We start from the raw sequence: 7446 nt of genomic DNA, 5'->3' as shown, positions 1-7446 counted from the left end.
ATTTGATTATATTAAAACAATTTTGTCTTTGAAATCAATACAAATTCATTTCAAACAAAAAAGTTCTAGTGTTTTGAATAGGTTTTGAATAGGCTTCATGTCAGTAACCCTGTACAATATGACCGGTTGGTTGTTAGCATCCTAGCACGATCCTTCCCTGTAATGTAATTGTTCGTTCTAACCTCTTGATCTCTTGGTCTTGATGGCGTATAGTTTATGACTTATGACTTATGATTGTCCTGCAGAACACATGAAACAAAATGTAGTCGGTATTTTTTTTTTTTTTTTTAACATATATAAGGACGGGCGAGCCGTATGTTATGTAGTCGGTATTCAACTCAGTAATATTACAATAACTTTTGCAATCCTCTTTAATCTCTATCTTGAATATGGAATACATTGTGCTTGTATAACAATCGCTTGCCATAGCCTTGCTGTTGCATCTTTTTAAAACCGTATCTTCATGAAAGGTGAAGGATGCGACACCTTTAAATCACAACGCTGTAGGTGTCGATACAAAACGTCACAAACATCTTTATCACACAACCGAAGTGAAGACGAATTCCAAGAAATCCAAAGTACTCCTAGGTGCCGAAGTGCTAATGACCGTTTGGCGTTGGAAACAGCAGAGCAGAGCGAAATCCAGTGATTATTAGCACCTCCCCCGAGAGAGAGGCATACCGGTGTGTGACGCTGATTTCCCCAAGGGGATCTTTAGCGCAGACTGGATGCGCTCCCAGAATTCTGCCATCTCACCATCGTGGGGCTGCTGCCCATGACGCAGCTGACCGCCCGTGAAACATTGCTTTTATGGCGTCCATTTTTCATCATCATTCTCTTGCAACCCTCGGAGCCTGTTGTACCTCGTTTGATGGCCTCTAGGCGGGCTTTATCCTTTCGTATGATGGGCTGGTGCCCGCTACCACCGGTGCGTTGGAAGAAAACTTTTTGCCATTGCTTTCTGCGTCCCGTCCCGTCCAGTCCGGAGCCATTTCCTTCCTTCCAAGTTGGATTTGCCCACCAGTTACCTTCCCTCAGTGGCGCAGTTATTGCTGTTTGCATTCGTAATTAGTTTGAATTTACTTTATTTCGTCAGTGGCGGCAGTAATGGCCATGGTGGGCCTCCCCGAATCTGCCGGATTTAAAGTAAACCAAATTCACGGCGAGCTCACGCAAAGTGCCATAAAAAAGGTGGCGACTTACCCGATTGTCCTCGCCCATCTTTGGTGACCTAAATGAAGGAATAAATAAAAACGCTCTCTCTCTCTCTCTCTCGACTGTTTTCCTCGAGCTTCGCTCCTCTTACTCTTCGCCCGTCATTCGGCGAGGGCTGTGAAGATAAGTTTAATAGCGCAAATAAATCATACACTCTCTTGGTGCCGAGCGAACGAGGAGCTCGTTGCACGATGCTAATCCCGGGTGCCAGTTCGTGAAAATATTTTCACCATTTCCCTCCCCTCAGTGTGACCTCTACGCGGGTGGTACAAAGGGCCGGGGTGTGCAATCGGTGGCTGTTGGGCATTGTGTTTTCGCTTATGGAGCCCACCGTTTGGTGGTTCGAAGGTTTTTTTTCCTAATCTTGCAAGACGTGCGGCTCAGGGCTTATCACGTCCCATTTTGGGGGCACGCGCGATTGCGGTTTCGTTAAACATGCCAACCACCATCATACCCTCATCAGGTGGTTTTGCTTTCGTTTTCGCTTTCGAGAAGGAGAGACGGAGGGCTGCTTGTGGGGCTTTTCTGTCTAATCGATAATTTTTTTTACTCGGCGAGAAACTGATCTATTGATTTAGAAGGCATAAGATCCTTAAACAGGAATGGTCATAAATATCCCGAAGATTAAAAATATTAACTTTACTCCCCTTGCCACCGAGCGCCGACTGTAGACACATGTTATGAATGGGTCCCCAGGGGTGTAGAATATACTCGTATATCTGTCATCTCATACATCGTTGGGAATACACTTGTACAGCGTATTATTCATCATCAAACGAAAATGGTACTGGTTGTTTCGAGGGGCTTGAATAAGTAAAATATACCAAAAAGTGATTGATGCCGTTGCGGACACTCGTTGACTAAACCACCGTAGCACACTTGAAGCGCTCTTCAATCGAATCAAAGGATCAAAGTCGTACCCAATCTTAAGATCTGACGAGTATTTGCTGTTTTTTTTACAAAAAAAAGAAACAAACAAATTTAGTCTTTAAAGTGCACATTCCGTCCGCCTAACGGAACCCGGCCGGACTGATCATTAAATTTGTTTTTTTTTTCGTTCTTCCACGCGGCATTCCAAGGCAAACGCAATGACGTCTATCCATCAAGGGGCCATCCCTAGCCGCACGTTTCACCATTTCTCAAAACGCCAACAAATCCACCGACACCGACACGTGACCGCCATTATCAACGGTAATGAGTTTTGCATTTTCAATTAAAGTTGCGCCACGTCAGGGCGCGCACTGGGTTCTTGGATTTTGTGTTCCGATTCTGGAGCGAGTTTTAAAGCTGAAGGAGGCTGAGTTCAAAGTTTCGCCAACAAAGGTCTACCAACTAGGCGTCCATTTTGGTTGTGGATTGTGCCAGAGAGCCCGAGAGAGAGAGTGAGAGATGCTCTTCAGCAGAGAGAGAGAGAGAAAGATTAAACTGCTTCACCCCTAGAGATGCAATCGCGATTCGTTATCGCCAGTTCACTTGGTCCGTTGGGCCACTGGCCTGGACACAGGGAGGTGGATGCTGTTTAGATGCTGAAACCTTTAAAGTCTGAGTTCTATGACGAGGTATAACGACGAGCTAGCTAGGCGCCACGCGACCTCTGTCTGCGGTTTTTGAAGTGGTCCGTCAAAACATTTCAATAATCCGATCGATGGTGCTCCTGAACCACAGTCCCTACCGTTTGGTTGGGACTTTTGTGTCTGTGGCAATACGGAGGGAACAGAACGATAGCTATTCCCGATAACCATCACCATTAGAGGATATTTTTGAGTGGAAGGAACAGAAACACGTTATAATGCATTTAGAATTTTAGGAAAACTCTATGGCATCGGATCCCTTTACAAGCAAAAGCAACGAAGTAAAAGGAAGAAACACATATTTTCTACATGATTAATAAGCGCATATGTTTTCCAACTCCCCAGCAACAGCTCCTATCCGCAACCGAACTGCAGAACCATCGCCAGCGAGTTTGCAAGTTAATTAGAATCCCTCCCAATAAATCGAAAACCCGACATTCCAGACAACCCTCCGTGCATTCCCGTCGCACGTATGCCACGCATCGAGTGGCGCACGGAAGCGAGGGTAATTTCATGCAAAACGTTTCATAACATCCCGGGCTTCACCGCATATCACTCAACGAACCGACGGACCGACCGAAGCCGGCAGCATTATCGCATCGAGTTCGCATTTCGCATCCGCTCGCCCCCGGAGGCCATTCGCAATTTAATCCTTGCCGGACCCCGGACCTTACGGCAGCATATCCTTGCGGTCAAGCCACGAGGACACGGAATGGAATGACTGGCGTGGTTGGGGGGTTCGCTTCAGGCGGTGACGAGGACAGCAACCACGACGACGACGACGGCGACGACTAGGAGTAGAAACGAACGTGGAGAATCCTGCTCGTTTGTTTAGATTTTATTTATTATGATTAGCTTATGAATATGAATTTCACGGGGGGAGCACTTTTTCCGATGCTGCTTAAATCCCGGAGTGCTGCATTTAGCGAACGCGCGCCCCTGACGAGAACGCTCCCGGTTTCCGTTCGAACGAATCCCGGAACCACAGGAGAAAATTCATCTACGAATCGTCCTGCAAACCCAAAAGATAGCCGCAGTAGCAGCAGCAGGACACGGTTTGTGCTGCTCAATATTTCATCGGCTTTTCGGTCCCCTGTTCGGGTGGCAGCGCAGCAGATAAACTGCGGAAATAGAGGAGCAGCAAGGCAGGGCAGGGTTGCGTGAATGATGGATTGGATTAAAATTTATGTACATTCGGAGATTAAGAATCGGCAAAAAAGGGGAGGGGGAGGGTGCGAGGAAGGACTATTCTTCTCCTGTACTTTCCTGCCGGAACCACCACAGGCCCTGCGACCTGCTTTGTGGGAGTTTATCAATTTTCGGTTTTCAACGTTTAAAACCCCGTCAACTGGACGGGACCGGGCGGGCCAGACGTGGCTCTCGTGGCTACGAAATGCGGGACGAAATAATGGGGATGATGGGGAGGGATGGGAAAAGGGGTGGGAAGTGGGAAGTGGAGATCATAAATTATCCAGAAATTAATTACTTCTCGCTATCACCGGGATCTCTCATCGATTTCGTTTCTTCTGATGGCTGGTCGTTCGGTTGAGGTTGAGCTTGGGGTTTCTGATGGTTGCTGGATGCTATTGTGTTTGATTTTTGATGGATCAACCGGTAATCCTTCGGTGTTTGTGCCATCGATATAGAACTTTGATTGTTTTTCCTAATAGTAATAATTTATTTATTGAGGGTGGAACAGGATTCGCGTAAATGTTCCACGATTTGAGGAAATGCAAAGTGTCTTGCAGGGTTTCCAGGTTCCAGGGTTTCTTTCTTCAAATAAAAATTTAAGCTTTTATAAAACATTTTTAACGCGACCACTTGCAGCGTACCAGACGGTCCATTTATCCAGGAGGTTATCAGGATTCTTTGGGGCTTGTTCGTTGATTTTCATGACGTACAGGGACATTACGTCCTTGGCTACTAATCAGACAACAACTTTCCCGACCCTTCTGTTGTGTAAATCATTTGACTGAGATCCTTGCATCGAATCGCGGCCTTTGTAGACTTCTACTCTAATTTTCTAATCATCACTGGCTTTCTGTAAGAAACAAAATCGAAGAAAAATACATGCCGAATCTAAAACCTTTTTTCAACCCAAAAGCATATGAGCAGATCAGGAAACCAGTGCCGATTTGGAGTATTTCCGACTTTTATCTCATGTGGCAGAAAAAAATTAATTAAAATGAATTAAATGAAAAATATTTTTTTTTAATATTTGCTATGAAAGACTTCTTTATTTATCTAATTTCCAATAAACATCGCATTTTGTCCGTTTACAATGTACACCGATGAACGCGTTTCACAATTCACGGATCATCATCCTAGTAAAACTCAATCCTCGCATGTCGTTTTTGAAAGACCACCACCAATTGGATTTGGCATCGCTTATGTTCCTGTACAGACCATTCAAATTAGAAGAACCTCCGAAAAAATAGTACCACCAACCTCCTTTGCGTTCAACAGCGAAATTTACATCAGATCTCCCATCATTATGCTGGTCCTTTGTTGTGAACTTCATCCCGATGTTGTACTGCATTCCATCACCTGCAGTGCCACTATACGAACCCAGCGTATTAAGGCTATACGCCTCGCCCTCGCTACCCACTTGAAAGGCACTGTAGCGAGCATACCCGTAGTTGCACTCAAAGTCCCTCATCTCCACCAGGAGTTCCGATTTACGAGCCGTGGTGAGTTGAGCCAAAATTCCTTGTCGAGCTCACCAAAGCCCTTGCGGTATTGTTTCCAGTTGCGGTAAAAATCAACCGACCCGTCGAAGCGATGTTGTAGTACAATCCAACCGCCACCAAATTTCTCCATCTCACAATACACTTTAAACGGCGCATTAACGTTGTTTACGCGGATAAGATACACTCCCGAAACGTTGGTCGGTGCATCCTTGCACGATTGAAAAACAGTTTGCTGACACTTTGGTGTTGTTGCAGTCGTTGTTGGCGTTATCGGTTGCTTCGCGTTACTGCATTGACTGTTTGAAATTTTCTCCTGAAGATCATCCATTTGGAATTGAAGCTCTGCCAGCTTATGATCCATATGATCTAGTTTTGTCAAAAGTATCTCCAGCCCGAATCCCATAATTCCATCCACCGGCGGTATTTGTGGGGCTGTATCGTCGGTAACAGAACTTTCGTTAATTGCACTCGTTGGTGCCACTGCGTAAAGAACGCCACAAAACAATAGAAAACAAATAGTAAGCCTCATTGTGACAGAATGAAGCTTTCTATTCCAATTAAGGGAGTCAATAGCAAGTGGAGTTGAAAGTATTATCCAAACCATTTTGAGATGATATTTTATACCAAATCGAAACATTCTAGAACAATCTCGACGCCGTTACCATCAAGCAATTCGCGGTATCAGCAATGCTTTATCTGTTTGTGGTGCATTCTTTTGAAAGACGATTGTAATGCGGTTTTGCCTTTTTCGATGTTTTAACCTCTCTGTAAAAGATAAAATATCGTCGGCTTTCGTCTTCGGCTGTGGTTTTGTGACAATTTCGTCTTAAGTAATTGGTGAAACCAGAGCGGGTTCTTATCACAACGGTTATAGAAACAGTGCTGTTGGTGATCACTGATTTGCCTTGCCACAAATGCGAGCTCGCTACTTTGACCAGCGATTCCCAAAACCAACGTTTTCAAAGTCAGTGCCAATCGTACCGTAAAAACTACTGAACCAATCGATATGAAATTTTTAACACATGATTTGAACACTCTTTGATAGGTAGCCCCGTCAATATTTCAAGAAAAATGCTTTTGCTTTTTTTAAAATATTTATGTAAAACTCGTTGTTTTTGGAAAATCGCAAAAATCACACACTTTTTCATCTTCAAAATCTGCCAAAAATCGAAAAATACGAAATTCGACAAAAACTTGAAGTGGCTACCTGGATAAACTTATAATCTTTCAAAAGAATATTGATTTGTATTTTTCTGATGACCCATCCCATAGCTACGATGGGCATCGGAAAAAGTATCTTTTCGAAGACACGACAGTCTAAATTTGATACCATGGATGAAGTTTTTAATAAATCTTCCCCAAAATAGAACCAAATATCTTTCAAAAGTATTTGTTTAATATGACATTCAATTGAAAAAATAAAATTGAATGGTTGCGCCACAAAAAATCGTCAAAAATGAGCCTTTTTTACCAGAAATTACGGAAGCCCCCCTCCCAAAAGGAGATGCCGTTCAGCCGTTCGATAAACTGCGGACGAAACAACCTTGCTAAGTAAATAACGAGCCAAACCGAGTAGTGCTCGTGATCATGAGACCGCAACAGTTCATAAGAGGTCGCGGAGTTGATGATAACAGTTCATGTTGATAATCGAAGTTATAGTTCCCTCTCACACTGCTCTCACACTTTTTAGGAATTCTTACTGAAGTTATGCAAACACGGAGAATTGTCTCAGGCGCAAATCTATTCGGGAAATCGATAGTTTTAAGTCAATTGATAAACGAACAAATGCAGCATTGAGCACTCTAAAAGCAAGATAGACTAGCACCAATCATCCAGCAACATCCAGCATACTGTCTCAAAATGTTGGACTTTTGTGCAATAAATAAAATATGCAACAGGCCAAATTATTGATAGCTAAAGTAACTTTTGAATTTATGTAACCATAATTCACATGCCCTATAAATTCAATA

General features: G+C 43.7%; 1 pseudogene; it reads right to left on the bottom strand.

Annotated features, from left to right (window-relative positions):
- Window positions 1–5088: 5088 nt before the first annotated feature.
- Window positions 5089–6005, bottom strand: LOC126571821 (fibrinogen-like protein A; annotated as a pseudogene).
- Between the last annotated feature and the right edge of the window lie 1441 nt (window positions 6006–7446).

Source organism: Anopheles aquasalis, chromosome 2 (assembly GCF_943734665.1).
Source record: "Anopheles aquasalis chromosome 2, idAnoAquaMG_Q_19, whole genome shotgun sequence".
Classification (NCBI taxonomy): domain Eukaryota; kingdom Metazoa; phylum Arthropoda; class Insecta; order Diptera; family Culicidae; genus Anopheles; species Anopheles aquasalis.
The sequence above is the reverse complement of the archived record's forward strand: the minus strand, read 5'-3'. Positions and strand labels throughout refer to the sequence as shown.